The sequence below is a fragment of the Panthera uncia genome (assembly GCF_023721935.1).
Source record: "Panthera uncia isolate 11264 chromosome E2 unlocalized genomic scaffold, Puncia_PCG_1.0 HiC_scaffold_19, whole genome shotgun sequence".
NCBI lineage: Eukaryota > Metazoa > Chordata > Mammalia > Carnivora > Felidae > Panthera > Panthera uncia.
Window position 1 is genome coordinate 28,106,901 of NW_026057588.1, and position 24,034 is coordinate 28,130,934.

Consider the following 24,034-nt stretch of genomic DNA (forward strand, 5'->3'; position numbering starts at 1 on the left):
AATACCACCTCTTGGCCCTTGGCTTTCCTCATAAAATCCCCCTCCCTGTTAAGATGCAAATGCCTTGGAGAAGGAAACAATATTCATCAGTCACTATTTTATTATGATGATGATTTAGGTAGCTGATTTCCGAGTGTAGATCTCTACTAAGGCGTGGGGGGGGGGGGGGGGGGGGGAGGGGGCGGAGAAACTGAGGAGTCTGAAGATATGTATGTTGAGGCATTTAGAATGAAAAATATCGCTAGCACAGAAACAGGTCATTCGGGACGGCTGCCAACCTCAAGGTTTTGCTGCCGACCTCAAGGTTTTGCCCACAGTCTCCAGACACTCAGCAGCTATATTTTGCTTGCCTACTCTGTGCCGGGCACTGTTTTAGGCACTTGTGAATGAGAGAGAGGATCCCCGGATGACGCACGTGGAAATCAAAGGAGGCTATGATTTGGACCCATCACACTCCACACGCACACGCACATTTCCATATGCACACATGTACACACGCCCTGTCCCATCCACTCACCTGGCCTGGAGATCCTGTCCTGTCACAACGACCACTGCTATGGAGAGAAGCAATCTGATAAATTCACATACAGTGGGAGGGATGCCAGGCTCTGCACCTTCTTGGTTATTTGTAAAAGAAAGCTCAAGGGTGGGTGTAGGACATGCCTCTGCGGAGCCGGAGCTGGATCACTGCTGTATCCCCAGCCCCTTGGACCTTGCTTGGTGCTTAGGTGGTTTGCAATAAATTAATATCCATTTAAGCAAGGAAAGTGAGAAGGAGAAGGGAAAGAAGGGAGAGAGGGAGAAAGGGAAAGGGGGGGAAGATGTTTGAATAGTGGAAAAGCATTCCCAGGGAACCAGGTTAAGGAAAGATTCGGGAAGAGGGAACCCAAGACCTATCACGTGAATAAGAACACACTACCTGAGGGTGCGGGAGGGTGGGGGGGCTTCTGCGCCCTGCTGTTTTGGACCTCTTGTACGCAACACAACTAGAATTATATGTTGTTTCACTTAGAGCCCATCTGAGTGAACTCTCCATTGCATTCAGAATACCATCTAATTTTAAGGGTTCCAGTGGATTTGAAACGCATCCATTAAAAACGTTAGAATGAGGCTTTTAAAAACGTTAATGCCATTGTGACTGCCATGCTATTTGTCATTCTTAAGGGTGTCACCTTTTTCAGGCTGTCAGCATTTGTTTCTGAAATGCCACAAAGGTTTCCTTTGTACTAGGTTAGCCTTGAGTTTGAAGAAACTTCTCCAAGAACGTATCTTAAACATGCTTTGAATTTATGCTGAACAGTGCTAACAGTTACTGATTTAGGAGGGCAGGACAAGCATCAGTTATACAGCCAAAATTCAACTTCTGGGCATAAGAAAATCCCTGTCGGGTTTCTGTATGATTTGGGTCAAAACTGTCAGTCTTATTAGCTTGATGTTTCCAATTGAACAGTAGGTATCGTCCAAGAATCTCTTTTAAAAAATGGGGGCGGGGTGAGGAGGATAAACAAGCTTATCTTGAAGAATTCGGTGGAAATAGATTGTTTTTATGAAAGCAGAGAGAGCATGATGAGAAAACTATCTTACATCTTGACAGAACTCAAAAACTTTATTTCTCTACTTTATCTGTCTCCACATTAAGAAAGTTCCCATGAGGACTGCATTAAACCTGCTGAACTTTATACCCAAAGATCTTTACTTACGAGACGCCAGCTTTTCGGAATCTGTGAACAGTAATTTAACCTCTCTGTGAATTGCTTGCCCAGATGAGGTGAGGATACCACTAAACATTATATACAGTGTAATTTTCTTGAGTTTTGGTCATGAAAAGCCCTATCCAAATATTATGATCCTTGTTTGCAATATGTAATGTAGCCAAATTAACAGCAGCTCCAAATGGAAATTAACAAGGCCAGAACTACTCGAGTTTCTTCTCATCCTATTCCCATAGTAACAGCTAATGTATCATATTGGTAAAACATTTTATATTTGGTTTTATGTCTGAATCTGGCTTCATGTCATAAAGCATAGCATTTCTATCCAGCATGGATTCTTAGTATCTGTATAACTCATCTCCATGAAATTTGGAGTTTCATGTCAGAGAATCAACGCTTACATTCATATTTTAAATCACCTGCAGATAAAATCAAGTCAAGACCTACCAAGGCTTTCATAACAGAGAATGTGCACATGGTATAGAGGAAGCATTGGACCCTCAATACGCATCTCCAGGGCAGGCTCTAAAACTAATTACCAGGAGAGAGTTACACACAGGAACTATAGTGGGGCGGGTGGAATCCCCATGCATTGTCATTGTTAGCTTCAGTTTTCAGTGAATCCAAACTTTTCAGGTCTGGAAATAAGAACTATTTTGATATTTTTACTTAGGTCAAGAAATACAGAAATGAGCAAATTGAGAAACTCCCTCTCTCTCTCTCTCTCTCTCTCTATATATATATATATATATATATGCATGCATGAGGTTGCTACTCACATTACTACAACCAAGTTTGGCCATATTGGTCTCTGTACTACCAGGCATAAGAACCACTTTAGAAAAACCAATCATTTTCTCAGTTGACTATTACTTTTACTAAGAATAGATACACCCATAGGTTTTGACAGATACATAGTAATTACGGAATGCTCACCCCCCCCAAACCCCTGGTAGCAAAAAAGTACTGAGCTGAGAATTCATTCCCAGAAACGTGAAATGCAGCAAGTATTTGCTAGTGACCTAAGTAGCTCTTCAATAAAGCTATTTTAAAAACCCAATACACTCTACACAATCAGGAGGTGTGTAATTTTCAGTGTGTTTACACCCTGCCTTAAAAAAAAATATCCTGTATTCACAGAAATCCTAAACTGTTGTCCTGCCTGCTTTCTGAAATATGTTCTATTTCTTTTGAAGCGAAAGAATGACCTCTTTTGCAGGAACAATTTTCAGAGACAGCGTGTTTATCAAATGGTTTCTCTGCTTTCATAAAAACAATTTATTTTCACTGAACTCTTCAAGATAAGCATCAAAGCCAGGAAGAATGTACAATGAAGTTTATAATTACACTCCAGAAACAAATACGGGGTAGTTTTTATTTTGCTCAAGTGAAAACCCTTTTTTTTCCCCCAAAGAGACAAAGGTAGTGATGGGGGAGGAGGTTTTTACAGGAGTGAAAAATCAGGAAGCTCAGAGTTTTCCCAGCAGGAGGGGCCCTGCAGTGTTGCCCACAAAAACCACTGCCAAACAATGAGAGCTGAGGGTCAGGACTCTCTTAGGGATGGGTGGGGGGTTGGGGGTGTCCATTTTTTATTCTTCACCAAGGGGCAGCTAAAGAAGCATTAAGGAGAGAAAATTATTAAGCAGATATTAATTAAACCTTTTCATGACAGGTCTGTATACCGTCACTGATACGTATTGCTCATAGTTGGAGCCTCTGATGACATCCTTTCTTTGACAGGCACCCCTTGTTTCTAGGCCTAATTCATAGGGCATGTTATTATTAATAACCTCAGAAAAGAATGAAATGGTCAAAATAACTGGGGGGAGAACGGAGTCTAATAGAGACTCTGTTTCTTAAGAAATGAGAAACAATTGCATTTGATCACAAAACAGCCAAGGACTAGCACCAAAATAATCTCCCCTAATTTACATAGATCTGTGCGTGCCAAACAGATGAGTGTTTGCTTTTCGAGTAATAGCACAGGTGCATATCCTGCAGTGACGAAATCTCTAACTCATCAAACTGTTTCGCCAGAGTGGGACATGCCCTCTTTTCTGGAACAGTTTCGAGCTTTCTCCCCAGCATTCCCACCACCTGTTTATGGAGTTCATCCTTGGGAGTACATGCATGCAATTAGAAACAAGAAAATGAAAATAAATGACCTTGTTTGTTATTTATAACAAAGAAACTCAGCGAAATTAATGCTGTGGAGCTTGACCTCTTGACCCAGGAGAAAGAGCCACCTCATGGCTTTGTGAAGGATGAATAATACTCCAGCAGCTCCCCATTGTCCAGCCGGCCTGACTTTTAGATGGTCATTAAAGCCGCATATCCAAAATATTAAATGTTTTACAAGTTAGGTCAGAGGATTTGCACTTTGTTTTTAAAAGCATGTTTAAAGAAGTAAGGCTAGTTAGCAAAAGAGCTTGTCTTTTTAAAGCCAGCTGTAAAATCATTTAGTTTTATCTACTCAGTGTGTCCTGTGTCAACAACTTGTTGAAGAAAAGGAAAATATTTAAAATTTTGAACTAGAGCTTTGGGAATTGAAAAATGCCTTTTTTTTTACATTTATTTATTTTTGAGAGAGTGAGACGAAGGGAGAGTGGGGGAGGGGCAGAGAGAGAGGGAGACACAGAATCCGAAGCAGGCTCCAGGCTCCGAGCTGTCAGCACAGAGCCCGACGCAGGGCTGGAACTCATGAAATGTGAGATCATGACCTGGGCCGAAGTCGGACGTTCAACCGACTGAGCCACCCAGGTGCCCCCCCAAAAATGCCTTTTAAAAAAATTAATTTATGTATTCAAGAGAGAGACAGAGAGCGGGGGAGAGGGGCAGAGGGAGAAAGAGAAAGAATCTCAAGCAGGCTCTACTCTCGGCAAGGAGCCCAATGCAGGGCTCGATGCGCAGCTCCACGCGTGGCTCAATTCCATGCCCCTGGGATCATGACCTGAGTTGTGCACTGAAAGTCGGACTCTCATTCCCCCTCCGGTCCCCCAGCTCACCTCAGCCCACACAGTCCAGAAACCCAGGGCGGGCAGGACACGAAAACCATGATGGTGGCGGACTGAAACATCTTCAGGTAGAATTACTAGTAACGAGGTACACCCTCATAACTTGCGTGGCTGGTCCTAAGGCTGGCCTCTGCTACCACCTACTGCCTTCCTTTTCCCCTTTGGGATTCCTCCTTCCTTCATCCACAACACATTCCATGAGTGTCCTGGATCCTTCTCGTCCTGAAATTAAAATCTACAGGTAACTGGCTTTTTTCTCCTCAGGTTGTTCATTTGTTGTCCCACCTGTCCAGTGCCACCATGTCTTCAACTCTTTTCTTTTTCCCCAGGAATACGTGACTGGTTGCTCAAGAAGGACTCTCTACTGTTCTTCAAAAAATACCTTTTGCGCTGGAAAATGAAGCCAGTGTCACGAGGTATGCAGACTGCCATGCAAACACTACCCTGACCAGGACTGGCCAGCTCTCCTCACCTTTTCTTTTCCTTCTGATCCCCTGGGGTCTTTCATCATGTGTCCCTCCCCACCTTTCACTGGGGATGCTGCAGCCAGAAATCTGGAGGGATTACTACAAAGTCTTGTTGGTCATTCACATACCCACACAACAACAAAATTATGACCATTAAAGGTCCAACCTTCTGGTTAACATCTCTGGGAATGGCCAATTCTCAGGCCCAGAGAAAGCAGTTTTTGCATTTAATTGGTCTAAAGAAACCCATTCTGCAGTCCGAAGCCACTTGTCAGCTATTGTTGCCCTGAAAGATTAAGCTCTCGTAATCTGGAAACACCACCAAACGAGTTTCCACTGTTGTGCTTGAAGTCCCAAGTATTATAGCTGCTTTCAGCCTGTGATCCCTCCATCCTACCCAAAACTGAAACTCCTGTCAGTTATTGTTCAACAGATTCCTCCTCTACGTTTGTAAGTATGTGGCGCTAGGGTTCCAGAAATGTAAAAAGAAAAAGCGTGATCGATGTCTACCCTGAAGATTTTAAGACACGGGGAAAGTATTATAATAATGAAATTTTCTCCTCATGTCATGGGAGAAGCATTCCTTCCTTGATGGAGTCAGCAAACATTTATTTACAGGTATCCCAGATAACATGTTAGGATGTTGCGTAGAGAAAGGAGAGATCATTTACGATCAGGATGATCAGGGGAAGCTTCCTAGTGAAGACATTTCAAAGTAAAAAGCATTTAGGGGAGGCAAGGGGGATGAAAAAGTGCCCTAGGGGAAGAGAGGTTTCCAACACAGTTAACGAAAGAGAAGAGGTCATATGGGTGGTGGGGATATGAGGTCATATTGGCCACTTCTTGGACTGATTATGCTACTGTAACAAACACCCCCTAATACCTTAGTGGGCTACCAGCACAAAGGGCTGTTGGTCACCCACATTTCTGCCTACCAAGAGCCAGCTGCCGCCCTGCTCCACACTTTCATCTCAGGACCGAGGCTGTCTTGTGGCAGAGGCAAAAGAGATCGTGAAAGCATGCTGTGGTGTTCCCAAGCGTCTGCTCGCATCGCTCCCACCTGCGACACTGGTCAAAGCCAGTGAGATGGCCAAGCCTGATGCCAATGGGACAGAAAGGATGATCCCCCTGGCGGGGAATGGCCTGTATTTTCCAATAAGGCGGTCAGTGACACGGGAAGAGGTTTTGTTGTCATCGTGTTGGGTATTTTTGAGAGACTTAGCAAAAGTCTGAAAACTAGTAAAATTGTTCAGCGGGAGCAGCGAGTGAGTGTGGAAGAGAAGGGGTTGGTGAGATGAGATGCCGGGAAGTTGCCCAGGGAACAGATGGCAGGAGACCGGAAGCACCATGGAGTCTTGAGGGCCAGGCAGCCGAGTTAGATTTGAGGGAGAATGACATGGAAAACATGGCTGCGTGCTCTGATCTCAAGTTTGCTTTAACTCATCTACAGCAGATTCATTCACATTTTACGAGTTTATACCCTGTGCCCGTTGAGGCACAATGTAGACATTTGCATTTGCATATGTATATTTTTTAAATTTTAATCCTCATGACATCTCTCTGAGGGAGATTGTAATTCCCCTTCTTTTTTAGTTGAAGAAGTGGGCAAACAGGGGTTAAATGACTTGCTTAAGGACACAAAAGAGGCACATAGGAGCGGAGATGCAAATTGAGGTCTCTTCTTTCCACTGCATCACTGCAGGGCAAAGAAATAAAAGTGTCACCTTGCTTTACTACTGACCTGTTACTCCCCGTCTCTTCCTAATACCCACTGTCTGAGAGCGAGGTTAATATGAATCTTTTTCTCCTCAAGCAGAAGTTGTCATTAAAATGATGTTTCTATAACCACCCCTTGTTTAGTACAACTTCATAAGCGGATGAAGAAGAAACAAGTCTTTACCTGAGGTATTTATTATAAAATCCTGTGGCAGAGACAGTTGCTGTGTACTAAATGTCCACGTGCTGCTCCCCAGCCTCCGCCATGGATTCCCCAACCTGTCCTGCCAGTAGGTGAGCGGTCACATGGCCAGTTCTGGGCAGTGGACCCCCAGCAGACGTGTGTGTCTCTTCAAGGCTGAGACAACTAAAAGCTGGTACTCTTCCTACATCTTCTCCATGCACCTCTCTTGCCCTACTGTGGTGTGCTTGGTGGCCAGGCAGTCCAGATGCCACAGGTAGAAGACAGAGGAGGGCCATTCAAGCCTCAGAATGTACATGAGCAAAGATATATCTCCATGGTGTTGAGCCATGAGATAGCAGCGTTTCCTAGTTACTACAGCCTAGCCCACCCTGGTCAATTCAGTTCCCCCTCACTTGAAATGGCACACAAGGAAAGGCACCATATCTGTCTTGCTCATTCCCTGATTTCTGTGGCTGAGTATAGGGCCTGCCACATGGCATAGGCTCAGTAGACATTGGTGGAAGGAAAGTGAATGAATCCAAAATGGAGTCTGGTCTCTGTATGCTGTTTAGTTAATCTACCTGTGAATTGTTTTCTGAAATCAGTGGTGGATCAATCTTCCTGAAATATCTTTGCCTCCTATTAGATTAAGATTTTACTATATATTTTTCAATTTCATATTCTTCCCTCCCCCTAACATTCAAGGTCCCCATAATCTGACCTGGATGTCTATGATTTTACTGCCTTATATCTCTAATTTAAGCCATGTGACATGAGACCTTTAGTCATCTGAGCGACATTAAAAAAAGGATCTCTCTTTCAGCCACACATCTGTCAAAATTTTCCGTGATAATCTTGTGCATATAATTGCTGTCTAGGAAATCTTGGTAAAAGAAACCTGGAAGACATTGTTGGTTACCTACTCCAAATTCATTCTCCCTTCTCCTTGTGCAACCCTACCTCCATTTTATGTAGGTCCCACCATCCTCCATGGGGCCATATTCATTCAGGATGGATGCTATCATGACAGACCCATTTTCATTGGTTGTTATGCTTTGGGGGCCCATGAGACATAAACAAGAGTGTAGCAGGGCTTCTGAGAAAGGTTTCCTTGCTGTTAAAAACAAACATTCAAAAAGACATAATAATTTTTTCTTCTAGGCAATATCATGTCTGGCAATGTTGCATCTATCTTGTCAACATGAGGGATCCAGCCTCAGGTCAGAGCTGACATACCGACGTGAGAATGGTGAAGCGGAAACATGCAAAGAACATAGATCCTTGACAATGTCATGAATCTCTGAAGTAACCAACCCCGGGGCTCTTTTCCTCCTGGTTTCTAGTGATGGGAAATAATACATATTTCTATCCTTGGATCCAATTAAGTCTAAGTCTTCTGTTCATACAATTAAAAGCCCTGAAACTCACTTGAACTTGCTGTAGTAGTTCCCCAGGACTTCCATGCAATAAGTATATCACAGGCAGGGTGCTTAAACACCAGAAATGTATTTTCTCACAGTTCTGGAAGGTAGAAGCCCCAGATCAGGGTGCTGGCAGGTTTTGTTTCCCCAAGACCTCCTTCTTTGGCTTGCAGATGACCACTCTCTGGTGGCCTCATTCATCCTTGGTCTCTCTCTCCAGCCTAATGTCTTTTCTGAAGGACATCAGTCAGATTGGGTTAGGACCCACCCCCAATGCCTCATTTTAAACTTCAATGCCTGTTAGAAGGCCCTGTCTCCAAACACAGTCACATTGTGAGGTACTGAGGGTTAGGGCTTCGGCATATGACTTTTGGAGGGAACAAAGTTGCAACACTCACTCAAGCCAAAAAAGGAGTTAATTTTAAAACTACAGAAAAACTCACAGAATCAAAGTACAGGTTATAAAGTTAGACACCTCATGGGAACTGGGAAGCCAACAGACAGCTACTCTCTTCATCTTTTTCCTTCTTTCTGGTTTCAAATTTCTGTTTCTCTCAGCATGTATGTTTTGGTTCTTTCTTTCTCCCTACAGATCAGCCCCTACTCTTCTGTTTATACATGGCCCATCATGGTAACCCTGTGATGGTGGCCCCAACCCCTAAATCACATGACCCTCCTGTTTAGCTCCCTACAGCCAGCAGATTCAGACTTCAGGTCTTATTTCTCTCTTCATTTTCTCCCAGTTTTATTTAGATGTAATTGGCATACAACATTGTATAAGTTGTGGAAGGCGTACAATATAATCACTTGATCTATGTGTATATTGCAGAATGGTTACCACAATAGGTTTACTTGCCATCCATCCCCTCACGTAGTTAATGTTTTTTCGCATGATGAGAACTTTTAAGATCTACTTCCTTATCAAGTCTTTACCAAGCTCTTGAGATAGAAAATTTGTTTGGCTCAGTTCACCCTTAGTCCAATCTAATGTGGCCAGGTACATAAGGGCTGGCTCTTAGGGGCTGTGACTAAGTTAGTTCACCAAGGAGAGGATTCGAATGGGAATGAAATAATTGGCAGTCCTAGTGGAATGAAGGAAATATGGATAACTTTATACTGTATCAGGTGGATTTGAAGTAGATGGAACAATCATGCCCAAGGGGTGTTGATTTATTATCGACAACCTGCAGAGAAGCCTTTAGTAAACTCTTACTTTATTCCACCCTTGATTCTGATTTTTTTTCCCAAAATTTTAATAAATAACTTAGATTAGGACATGGAGGCCTGCCTACTGAACTTTCAACTGATAAAATGATGGAAGTGTCGTTTCATATAGTTGGAGACAAAATTCAGACTCAAAATGATCATGAAAGACTGGAAACGTGGGTAGAATGAATAGGACGAAAATTAGCTCAGCTTAGTATTAACTCCCAAATTTGGAGTCCAGTATTTGCTGGCAAAACAATGGGATGGAGTTTTCAAATTGAGTCCTTTTATAAATTGTAGCACTCTGTAAGTGTGTATCTTCTCTTCCCAAGAAGAAATTCCTTTTTAATTAGTTATGTGCTAAAGTTAGTTTGGTTAAGTAAATGTTTTCCTAAAGTTGGAGGGCTTCTATAATTTTGGTCTCCCTTTTATTTGCAGATCAAATGGATAACAAGGCCCAGTAAGTAATGTCAGGTTCCCACAGGTAACTCATCAACCTGGAAAATCCCTTAACTAAAAAGCCCCTCCATAATGAAGCTTACCAAGGGGAAAGTTGGTAAAATACAGCATAAGTCTAACCATGCTCTTTCTATATATAGGTGGATATTCTGTAAGCCCAGCTTTCCTAAATTAGGAAACAAACATAAAGACAAGCTCACTTTCCAGCTATTTTATCTATTATGCCATTTCTATTTCTTTAATTTTTTGAAAAGACCTTATTATTTTCCTCTTATATATGAATATATCCCACTGAAAACTGAAGTCCAATCATTATAAATATATGTAGTATAGAAAATGAAATACTGCATAATATGTAACCAATGTAAATAGGTGACTACTCCTTTTTCAGATGATATTCCTATGCATTCTGTTCTAACAACTTATCGATATTTTTATTTTAATGAATATAGGATCACCTACATATTCTTCTTTTTTTTTTTTTTAATGTTTATTTATGTTGAGAGTGAGAGAGACAGCATGAGCAAAGGAAGGGCAGAGAGAGAAGAAGAGAGAGAATCCCAAGTGGACTCCACACTGTCAGCATGGAGCCTGATGCAGGGCTTGATCCCATGAACTGTGAGATCATGACCTGAACTGAAATCAAGAGTTGGATGCTTATCTGACTGAGCCACCTAGGCACTCCACATATGTATTCTTCTTAAATTTATTTTCCTATGTAACCACATATCTTAGGGCTTGTAATGGTAGACCTGTTTGCTGTATACCAATTCATCAGCCAAGGACAACTAGAAAAGCCAGACAAAATATTTGATTAGGTTTGAAGGTATGAAAGGGCTACCAAGACTACGAGGACTTAAGGGGCTAAGATTCTTGAGAAAAGGCAAATACCAAACAGTGAGCTCAACATTCATCCTATTTCCCCCAAAGACTATTATCTGGTTCACAAGCAGTGGCTGAGGACAGAAGCTGAGCAATGCTTCTGGCAGTCTTACCAGACTAAGGGGGAAAATGGGAATTTAGAGCCCAGTAAAGAAATGGCAGTGAATCAGAATAAACCAACCCTCACAAAGAATGAAGTCCAGTTTTGTTTTGTTTTGTTTGAAGAGGTAAAATTTTCTTTGAAGTCCAGTTTTGAATAAACTCAATCTCTGATAGGATTAGGTGATTTGTCTCTACCCCGATTACTAGAGGTAAAAGCAAATCTTCTTTGTAAGAGAATAAAGTTACCCAGAGTCTCAAGTGATCTTAATTTTATATATACACAGTTGACCCTTGAACAACAAAGGTTTGAACTATATGGATCCACTTATCTGTGGATTTTTTTTCAATAAATACAGTACAATGTAAATGTATTTTCTTAATAACATTTTCTTTTCTGTAGCTTACTTTATTGTAAGAATATAGTATAGAGTATATATAACATAAAAATATGCATTGATTGACTTTATGTTATTGGTAATGCCCCTGGTCAGTAGTAGGCTGTTTAGTAGTTACATTTGGGAGAGTCAAAGTTATACATGGAGTTTTGACTGCATGGGGTTGGCACCCCAACCCCTCCATTGTTCAAAGGTCAACTTATGATATCTGGCATCTAATTCTAAACTAGCAGCCATCTTAGGAGACAAAACTACATGATTAAAAAAATAATTGAAAGAGGAACACTTAAGGGGTGTCCAGATACTGAACTTATGAGACTTGGGTTTTAAAATATCCATGATCAATACCTTAAAAAATAGACTCGCTGGGACTCCTAGGTGGCTCAGTTGGTTAAGCGTCCAACTTTGGCTCAGGTCATGATCTCAAGATCCATGAATTCAAGCCCCATGTCAGGCTCTGTGCTGACAGCTCAGAGCCTGGAGCCTGCTTTGGATTCTGTGTCTCACTCTATCTCTGCTCCTCCCCCATTCATTCTCTCCCCCCCCCCCCATAAATAAATATTAAAAAAAATTTGTTAAGTTTTCAGAATATAATGTAGGACATGTCTTGTGTCTTGGGGGTAGGCTTTCTTAACATGACATAAATAAACACATAAAAGAAAACATTGATACTTTAGACTTCATTAAAATGAAGAAATTGATCTTCATTAGAAGACATCCTTACGAGAGTGGGAAAGCAAATCACAGAGTGAAAAATGAACTAGAAATGCTAAAAAAGTCATATCCAGAATATATATAAATTCCTACAAATAGATAAGAAAAATAATAGAAAATGGGCTAACAATTTAAACAGGAACTTCACAAAGTGGGTACCCAAATGGCCAATAAACACATAGAAAAGTGCTTAAGTTTATTAGTCACTGGGGAAATGCACAGTAAAGCTACAAGTATCTACCACTGTATTTTAGCAGAATAGCTGAAAGAAAGAATAGGAAAGACTGTTAATGCCAAGTGAGGTGAGGATATGGAGCAAGCACAACTCTCACACTGCTGGTAGAATTGTCAACTGGTAAAAAAAACACTTTAAAAACTCATTGACAGTGCATAGAGAATTGGATATGCCCATGCCCTATGATCCAGGAATACCACTCAGAGATATATTCCCACCAGAAATGAACACATACGTGCACCAAAGATTATATCCAAGAATGTCCATAGTAGCATTATTTATAATTGCCAGCATTTGGAAACAATGGAATAGACAGAGTATCGTATATTTGTAAATTGAAATACTATACAAAAATGAAAATATAAAGTACTTCTACGTGTAACATCACAGACAAGTTTCACAAACATGATGTGGAATGGAAAAATCCAGACCCAAAGAAGTTTATGCTGCATGATTCCATTTGTATTAAGCTCAAAAAATAAAGAAAACTGACCTATGGTGTTAGACGTGAGAACAGTGGTTAACTTCGGGGATAAAGCAAGGGTAATAACTGGAAGGGAAACCAAGTGGAGCGTCTGAGTTGATGGTAGCATTCTACCTCGTCATCTGGCTGGTGGTTGGGCATTGACTTTGTGTTAATTCGTCAAGCTTTAAATTTATATTCCCGCATTTTTCTGCAAGCATGCTATACTTCAAGAATTTTTTATTTTTAAGTTGTTTCTGTACCCAATATGAGGCTCAAACGTGTAACCCTGAGATCAAGAGTCACATGCTTTACCAACTGAGCCAGCCACGCACCTTTTTCAATAATTTTTAAAATTCGCTCTAAAGCTAGAGGAGTTACCAGAACAAAATATCCTAGTGCTCTTCTTACTTCATAGACTTCTGCTTCTAACACTTCATCTTATCAGGTTCTAAAGGTGATTCTGGTGGGTGCATCTCCAACCACATACACACATCTATCAGTGAGAAGCGCCGACCCATAGGAGAAATTCCAAGTTCCTTGCCACGGCATCTCTTACTGTGATCTCTCTTTGTGCTCTGGTACTTGTAGATTCCCAAATACTACACCAGGTAGTATTTATTTACGCTCTTCCCTCTGCCTGGGATATTCATTATCCACACCCTAACCTCTACACCACCCATCTCCAACCAGGCTCAGTGATTCTCAAGATATGGTGAGCACAAAAGTTATCTTAGGAGCATCTTAAAATGGCCATGCCATTGTAATCAAAGAATCTGATTAGATAAGCCCAGTATCTATATATTGACAGGCTACCAATGCACAGGCAACTTTGCAAGTCACTGACTTAGGTAGCACATTGGCTTCCAAATTTGTCTAATGATAAGAATCACCTGGGGTACTTTTTTTTTTTTTTTTTTTAAGATTTCCGGGTCCTTCTACTGGAGATTCTGGTCTAGCTGGTCTGAAATAGAGTCCAAGAATCTTTATTTTAACAAGTCCCAGGGAGAGTTCTCATGACCAGGCAATTTTGAATAATAGACAGAGGGCCTATCCTTTAGGATTTGGCTCAAAGTTTAGGAATCCTTTCTCAGCCCCGCCATCCAACACTGGACATTCTCATCAATCTTATGGCATCTTGGGATTCACCTACCATGGGAGAAATTAAATTTTATCATATATATATATATACATATATATATATATATATATATACACGTATATATATATACGTATATATATATGTATATATATACGTATATATATATATATATACGTATATATATTGATATCATGATTACATAGCCATTTTTCGCCAATTACTCAGAAGCTCTTTAGTACGTGAACTTATTGCACAGCTTTGTCAATAATAGTCATAGTCATACAACAAATATTTAGTGATATGAACTGATAAATTAATCCAAAATAATGGGTTTGGAATTTAACCCTAAATAATTTGTGTGCGATTAAATTTAAACCTAAATAATTTTGTGCAATTTAATTGATATTTCTGAAGACCCTACCTTCACCCAAGGAAACTAAGATGACTTAATGTGGCACCCAGACACCAAATTACACCTAAAAAGCCCTTTCCCTTTCTGTCTTCTTTTAGTCGTTCTTACGTCATGGAGGGTCTCAGCTCAGTGCTAACATGTCTTTCACACTATCCTACCATGACTGGATTTTCCTTTTTAGAAAAGGAAAGACCTCAAACTTGGACCATTGGCAGACTGCACCTTGGTATGTCTTCTCCATGGCTCTTAAGGAAGAGGACATAAACTCCTTACAAGGTTTGATGAAGCCTATGGACCCTGTATCAAAATAAGGTTGGTAAATGCATACAATACAATGCCTGGTTTTACAAAGGATGAAGCACGTTGAAATAGTGTTCCATTCGCCATCCCCTTGGCACTAAGGTTTATGACCACTGTCCTCATATTTATGATTACTTTCTCCTTATGGGAAGTGATATTGGTTTCCATTTATAGTCATGGCATACAATGTAGAGTTTAGATACATTTATTTAAATTACAGAGGAGACCTCAATTAGAGAAATACACTAAGAACAAGTAGGAGGTAAGACAGACACTATGAGAATGACTGCCATGATTGACTCAAGGATGCTGACGTACCCAACGAGGTGACGTTAATGGTGGTAATTCCAGGCTGGTGATGTCACCAGACCAGGCTTGGGGCACAGCTCACCTGTCCATCAGTCAGTCAACATCTACTTATTGAGCAGGCCCACCATGTCCAAGACACCCCTCCAGCTATGGAGATAGGGCAGTGAACAAGACAAATGACCTACTCTCAAGGTGTTTCTATTCCAGTGAGAGGATACAGACAGCAAGCAGAAAACAATGTCCAATAATAAGATAACTTATTTATCTTATTTACCCCAGACAGTTACTGGGAAGGGAGTGACTTTGGAGTACAAGTGGGAATAACGAGGGAGGGAGTCTTGCTTGGCCCCAAGCCTGGTCAGAAAACAACAGGCCCCCACTCCAGCACTGCCTGGAAAAATGCAGAGAGGCAGGCTGGGGTTTCTGGATCATTACCACGAGGAAAGGAATAAATGTGTGTTCTCTCTCTGTCCCTCCTCTTGACACCTGGGTAAATGGCTGTTTGCACAAGCACATCACCCAGCCGCTCCCTCAAAGGTAAACAGCTGCTTCCTGCCTCCCCTGCTAGCACAGATTGGGGCCCCCAAACCTTGTGTACCCAGGGGAGAGAGGAGGTATCCTCCATTCATGTTTTCATTAATGCATTCAAGCAAGATTTATTGAAAGCCTCCTAAGTACCGGGCACTTTGGTAGATGTCTGTCCACTCCACTTAGAATCCAGAGTTTGCCCAAGCTAGAAATGCTTCAGGGCCCCCAACGCCACCCCCTCATGGTACAGATGGGAACATCAAAATCTGGAGAGAGAAAGTGACTTGCCAAAGATGCTAAGCCAGGTCATTGTAGATTTCAAGCTAGTCAGCTCTGAGAAGTCCTTTGTCAACTGCTGGCATTGTGTGCCACTTCTGAGGTTGTCCATCTTGGACAGCATTTGAATTGACTCTTCTAGTGTGTTCTCCATTACCAAACTGTCATGCCTTGGGGAGAAAGCAGAGTTTCCTTCAGTAAGTACATCGAAATGCCATCCCATTCGACATTCTGAAATCACCGCACGAACTACTTGGACTAGCTGAATTTGTCTTATGTTTATTTACCTTATTCTCCAGGGGACACTCCCCAGTTCCAGTTTCTGTGTTAGTACAGCCTATAGTTAGGGCCAGCATACGTTACATTTAACCAGGCCTTTACTTTTCAACACTCACTGTATTTTCAATGGTTTCATTATTTTGTCAAATCGGCAAGTGTTTACTGAATACCCACTGTGTGCCAGGCCCTGTGGGAAGGGCTGGGATTTAACAGTCGGCCAAAGACAAACATATCTCTGAACTAACCCCTGCTTTCACAGTTGAGTCTGGGAGGTAAGCAAGCATCAAGTAATTGCACTTATAAACCTAAATTTATCCCCATAATAGATGCTTACACTAGTTTAGGTCCCTCAAGAAGCAGCCAGTAGGACAGGACTAAACATGCAGGAGATTTATTTGTGAGTGAGAATAGGGAGGAGGCTGGAGAAGACTGGGGGAGCCAGTCTTCAGATGGTGAAGCAGGTCTGGGGTGGAGAGAGACAGTGGTCTTGCTCTGTGGGGTGGTTCCCAGGGAATCCAGGCCACGCCAAAGTTACCCATCAGAAGAGTCTCATGTTCTGAAGAACAGACCTGCCTGAGAGTTCTTGCCATGCTCAGTGATGGGCTAGGGGCAGCCCTTGGGAAGTATGGCCCCAGCAGAGGGGTGGTGGTCAGGGCGGAGCAGCTGGGGTTATCAATTAGCCTCCCCTCCACAAAAAGATCTAAGAAGTGCATTCTTGTGGCCATCACAATGCTACAAAAGATCAAACTCTGGTCATAATGGTAGATAAATTATAGGGACTTGAGCTTGTCTAGAAGAACAGAGATTCCTTGAGAAAATAGTCTTTGTGTTGAAGTGAAAGTGCAGTGTTCCAGGAGGAGGAGCCAGCAGGTACAAAGGCCCTGTGGTAGAAGGCAGCATGGGCTCTTCAAACATCTAAAAGAAGGCCAGTGTAGCTGAGTACAGAGTGAAACGTGAACCTGAAGAAATGGTTATTACTTGGCAGCCACACAGACCTGTAAGCAAAGGATCTTGTTTTAAACACAGGGGAGAGGGCGGAGTGCCCTCCATATGCCTGGATTTCCAGGTGGTTTAACTGCAGCGACACCAGTGGGCATGGAGGGGTGGAGAGCCTAGGGCCTTGATGTCACACACTTTTGTGAGGATTAGAATAGAGGTTGCAGGGTCACTTGGGTGGTTCATTTGGTTGAGCAACTGACTCTTGATTTCGACACAGGTCATGATCTCTGGGTCGTGGGATCAAGCCCTACGTTGGGCTCCATACTGAGTGTGAAGCCTGCTTAAGATTCTCTCTCTCCCTCTGCCCCTCTCACCCACTCGTGTGCTCTCTCTCTCTCTCACTCTAAAATAAAATAATTAATAATAATAATAATAATAATAATAATAATAAAAGAATAGAAGTTATAGGCTAGTGGCCCTCCTAACAAATATAACCTAAAGACATGCTTAATTTGGCCCAGACACAAGTTGTAAATTTTTGCAATTTGTTGCTTACATTCCAAATTTGGGCAATGCTATGTATAAATCTGGATTACCAAGTTCTGTTACTAAAGCAAATCTAGCAACACCAGGCCCACTTTCCTGCCTGCAGACAATTATCTGGTAAAGAGCAGAGGTCACCTTCTTGATGCAGGGCCTATAACTTGGTAGTTGATCAATTAATATTTACTGATTGGGTGAATCAGTGAATGACAAGACAGAGACCTGTAGGTCAGCATGGACTGTGGTAAAGAAACCCCTCTTAGCCTAAAAGAGAATGTGGTTTAAGACTAAATCCAGGGTGTGCTGGTAAATGTTTAACAAGTAACTCTTTAGGGAGAAAAAAAAGTCCTGAATTGTAGTGTTTCTCAAGTTTTGTGCTACACATATTCCCAGCACGGCCAATTTCAAGCTACCAACATGATGTCACCAAACGCGGAGTTGAAGATGCGCACAGGCAGGTCTCATGTGATGGTTCGAGCCAGCTCCAGCACACCACTTATGTTGGGCTAGAATTACTACATCTCTGAAATAATGACCTTCTGGAACAGTGCCCAGAACATAGCAGGTACTCAATACATGTTTGTTAAACCAGGAACTGAATGGGCAGAAGCCTACAGAGGGGAACTTCATGGAGGGCATGAAAGATAAGGAGGGGGATAAAGAATTGGGGCTGGCTCAGGGACCACGAGTCAGGGAAATGCTGTCATTCTTTTGACTGTTAGTCAACCTTTCAGATTTTCAGATCTTTCATTGGCCAAATGAAGGAGAAGTTTTGGGTGATCTCTCTAAATCTTCTTACAATTCCATGATGTGAATTATGGATGTGCTGCCATTGTTAAAAATTATAATCACATTTTCAAACAAAATGTCACAAATCCCATCAAAAGGATGTACATCTGTTGGGATCCCTGATCCCCTAACTAGTTAGTTTCCCCTGAAGTCCCTTGTACTTTCAGATTTGTGACCCCCAACGAACCACATTTCCCTATGTCTGCACCCTTGTGAAGTCCCTTGTCCTTGAATCATGGCTGGGTCCATGATGTGGTCCAACCAATAGAATGCAGCAGAGGTGAAGACAGGCCAGTTTCTGGCCTAAGCATTAAGAAGGCTGACAGCTTCCAGAGCTCTGAAGAGCCACATAAAAAGCCCAGTCTCCCTCCCCTGCTGGAGTGACCATGTAGAGAGGCCATGAGAGCTCTTGAGGAAAGAGAGAGACCCTGAAATGGCATGGAATGACAGCAAGGGACCCAGCCATCCCAGCCCCAAATCCACCTGCCAAGCTGGACGCATCCATAGGGACAACCACAGGCAAGACCAGAAGTATTACCCAGGTGGGCCCAGTTTAGATTGTAGAATTGTGAGCAAATAAAAGAGTTATTTCAAGGTTTTAGATCATGTTAGGGTCTAGGTGATGTTAAAGGAGTAAGATTACTTAAAAGGCATTGAAACTGATGCATACACTGGAAAACTAGCCCCACTATTAAAGGAATAGGGCAAGTGTGGGTTTACTGACACGAGATGACCACCAAGATTTACTCTCACATGAGAAAGCAACATTCAGAAGAATCCATAGAGTACAGTACAGGATTCCACCTGTCCTATAGGAAGTTAGGCATGTGTACCTGTGTGTGAGCGTGTGTGCATGAACGTGAGCGTGTGTGCACGAACATGAGTGCGTGTGACTGTTAATGCATAGAACGTTTCTGGAAAGATGCATAAGAAACTAGTAACAGATGAGTAGACTTAAGATGGGGGAGAGAGACTTGCTTTCACTATCCATCCTTCTGCACATATTTTTTTTTACCATGTTCCCATTTATTACCTATTCAAATCATTGAAATAACATTTTGACAGAAATGAAATGCGAAAGTGAGATCTACTAATATAATGTTGCAGATAACAAGCTGCAATACTCTGGTAACACACTATTCTGTTAACATTGATGATTTACGTCTTTAAATTTTACTTAGAAATAGCGTACACTGGGGCGCCTGGGTGGCTCGGTCGGTTAAGTGTCCGACTTTGGCTCAGGTCATGATCTCACAGTCCGTGAGTTCGAGCCCCGCATCGGGCTCTGTGCTGACCGCTCAGAGCCTGGAGCCTGTTTCGGATTCTGTGTCTCCCTCTCTCTCTGCCCCTCCCCTGTTCATGCTCTGTCTCTCTCTGTCTCAAAAATAAATAAACGTTAAAAAAAAAAAAAAGAAATAGTGTACAAGAATATAGGAAAAAAATAAAGACCTATCTGGCTAGTGCACACCCTTGTCACTCTTCCATCAGAATGGGAGACCTTGATAGGGAAGGGGTTCTTATCATGGGAGAAGGTCTCAGGTACCCTAGTGCCTCAGGTTGGGTCTCCCAAGAAGCAGATCCAGAGTCAAGGATTTCAGTGGAAATCACTTATTTGGGAGGTGATTCCAAGAAGCACCAGAACAGGAGTGAGGAAGACACGGGTCAATGGTTAGCACTGCAGGCATCTGGGGCTCAGTCCCACTGGGGACCTCTGAGACACAGGGTAGAATGTGTTTCAGAGTTGTCCCACCCAAAGAGGGAGAAATCAGAAGGGTTTATCCTCTGCCCTCTGGGGCATCGGTTCTCCAGTGCATCCAGCCTTCCCTACGTGTAGGCTGAGATGCAGGAGAAAGTGCTGGTGGTAGGAAGTCAGCAGATAGAGGAAGTGAGTGCTAAGGGGACACAGGCAGGGGGCTGAGAGCTTTGGCTAACCTAGAAAGCAAAGCTTGTGGCAAAAACTTAGGAGGCAGCAAAGGAGAGAAGTCATACAGGGAAGGGCATTACTTCCTGTCAAGATGATTGCTTTGTCTTACTGGATGTCTTCTTGGAGTCCATGGGAAGCTGCCTTGTCTCCACACCATCCCTCTGCAAGGAGGAAAGAAAGTGCCTAGTGGGGGTCATGGTGGTCATGGTGGTTATGGTGGTCTTGCACTTTAATGACAATAGGAAAGTCCTGGGGCGGGAGATGGGATGTGCATAATGTGGGGGGTGGGGAGAGGAAATGCCTGATAGTCCTGAATCTGGAGCTACTGCCCAAGGAGTAGCTCAGCATGTGTAACACAGCACAAGCTGTAGGAGCCTGGCTTCATATAGGAGCAGTACATGTCTAGGTTGGGGCTATCCAACTGCTGGCAAGGCCAGGTTGGATTTGGTGTGGTGCACAATGCCTCTGGTCCGCAAGACAGTGAGAAAGACGGGGTCAAGTCCGGGGGAAGTGTCCTGATAAGACACATCATCATAGATTACATTGTACCAAATTACACTACTCATCAATGATAAATTTCATAAAAATTTTTAAAGATACATTCTCCAGACTGGAGATATTATTCCAATGTTGCTTCCTGACAGTTAGATGGTACAAATTATTAAACAATGTTGATAAGCACACAGAAAAGAAAGAACTAATTACTAAGACCCTTTATCAGTTCTCCAAGAGCAGATCCTGCTGTTCCAACCAATTTCCATTTTTGATAAAGTTACTTCACTGATATATACTGTTATAAGCAAGGTCATGTCACTCATAATATTCTTGTGGACAACATGTCAAAACACAGACAGGATGACGATATAGTTGAAAAGGGATTTGTTACTCAATTTCAACCAACCTACTCATATTCATCCTGGAAGTCTCTAGAGATATGCCATTAGGTTCTTGTTTTTACCACTGTTGTGTTTAATATTTGTTCTTGTGATGATTTGGAGGAGGACATAGCAAGCATACTTACCAAATTTATGGATGGCCTAAGTAGGAAAGGAACAGTTGATATGTTTGATGACAGAATAAGGATTCAAATTGTATTGACAGGTCAGGTTGTTAGGTCAGGAACAGCCATATACAATTTAAGAGTAATAGAATCTGTATATTGAATACATCCAAAAAAACGTCAACTGTGTAAGTATAGGTTCAGAGAGCCAGATTGACAGTGATTGACTCAGAAAAGGTCAGAGGGTTAATCAACCCAAAGCTCCATATGATCCAACAACAGAAGTTTTTTTTTGTTTTTTTTTTTTATTTAAAGCAATTTTACATGTGGTAATAAAGTATTATTTTCAGTTGAAGGGCAGTGATAATCCTAATAGGTTCTGCAAGGAGCACATTACATCTGGAGCACCGTGTGCTCAGTTCTGGGTGAAAGAGTGAGCAATTACATTCAGGAAGGTTTGGAACGCACGCCACACAAGAAATGGTTATCGGCACTGGGATATATGAGAACAAAATGATAATATTTGGGGGGGGGGATAATAGTGACCTCCATCTATTTGAAGAGCATTCTGGTGTGAAGGGAGCAAACCTGTTCTTTGTCGCTGTATGTCTTAGTCAGCCGTTGCCACATGAGTGCTTATTAACCACATCTGTTTACTTCTTGCAGCTCCACAGGTGAGCTGGACTTTGTCTGATCCGATGAGGTCTCTGCTGTGCTTGGATCAAGGTCATGGTTTGGGTCAGTTTCGTCCCATGTGTTTCTTTTTCTTTGGAAATCAGTAGGTGCCCCTGGGAATATTTTCCTCATCGTGATTGAAGAGTACAAAAGTGCTTTCCCAAATGGACACACACATTAAGATCCTCTGCTGGCATTACATCCACCAACATCCCAATTGCTCGAATCAAGCCATCTCAAAGTCAAGGGTCAGGAAAATATACTTTATTCACTATGAGACTGTGGGAAGGGGCTGAATGCATTAACATTACAGAGTAGTAGAACCAATAATTCAACTCATCTCACCCTAGACTAGTAGAGTAAAACGAGGGTCAGTGGGCTAAAGCTTTAAAAAGATTGATTCTGGTATGATGTAATAAAAAACTGGATGATCATTGAAACTGTCTAATAATAGATTCCAACCAGTGAAGTCTTTGTGCCAGAAGAGGTTAGATAGAGTCTAAGGGCTCACTTCCCAGGAGTGGCATAGACAGCATTCCAGTATCATTTAGAAAGTGAGACACTGTGCCCATAGGTATCCATCCACCCCTAGCATCCTACAGCTTCACGATCCTGTTCTACCCCACACCATTCTCTCCTGACTCTGACATCCTAAGGCTATTTCTCTCTGTGCTGGCACCTGGGGAGCATAATTATATATGGCACATTTGTTTTCCCGAGTTTCATGAGTAACCCTTGACATCCCCACTACTCTGGAAACATTTCAGGGACCAGGCTGGGTCTTAAACTTCTCTTTCATCATCTCTAGCAACTAGCTCAGTCTTGGGCACCAAGTCCTTAGCATGGCATTAAACCACCACCCAATACCCAGCCCAGCCCCAAACCATCTCTCCAGCCTCATCGCCTACTTTTCATGCCTTGTGATGCAGCCAAGGTGAGCTACTTGATTATCCCCATATACAGCCTGTGCTCCTCAGGGCTTTGCTCCCTCGAGTACCATTTTCTTTTATCCTCATAGGCTCAGATCCTACCCATCTCACCCAGGTCAGATCAAATGCTACCTTCTCCCAAATGTTTTCACTGCTAATCCGCCCAGAAAGAAGTCTTTTCCTCTTCTGAATAGCTGGAACACGTCTCACGATGCTTAAGCTTTTCAGGGGATAGAAAAGTGGTTCTGAACCCTAACCTTATTAGGGTGATTTGGGAATATTTAAAACACACATAACCTGGTCCCATTCCAAGGTAGTCTCATTTTATTGGTCTGGTAATAGAAATGCCAACTAGCGATGGGAAGGCAACAAAAACCTTTAGTTTACTGACAGAGCAAGGTATATGGAAACAAGTGGTTCCAGGATTGGCACAGCAGTTTAATGATGTCACTGAGAATTTAGGCTCATTCTTTCTTCCTGATCTGCCATTCTCAATGTATCAGCAATGTCTCCCCTCATGGCTGCAGGACAGCTGCTGTGGCTCCAGGTATCACATCTTCATACCCAGCATACCAAGCAGGAACCAAGAAGGGTTCTTTTCACATACCCCCTCTTGCCAGAGCAAGAGAGCCTAGGAGTTTCCTGCAGACATTTGCTTGCATCTCCTGGCTAAAACTGGGACACACACCCATCCATGGCCTATCACTGGCAAAGGAGAATGGGTTGTCCAGATTGCTTGAGGCCAAATACAATCCATTGTTAGAGCTAGACTGTCCTGAACAAAACCTAGGCTCTGAGCTGGGAAGCAAAAAAGAAGGAGGAAGAGAGGTCCCAGAAGGACGGTAAGCTTGCTGAAGGAGGCAACATGGCCGTGTGCACAGAAGCTTTATCAGTCTTCAGAGATGCTCTGTAGTCACTTGCCAAATAACTGACCCCTCTCTCTCCAAACCATCGTCTCAAATGCTATTTTTATCCATTTGTAACGCATGCAGTCTCCATTACTCTACTTATTTTGGCTTCTGGGGACGTCCATTTCCCAGGATCCCCAAATATAAGTCA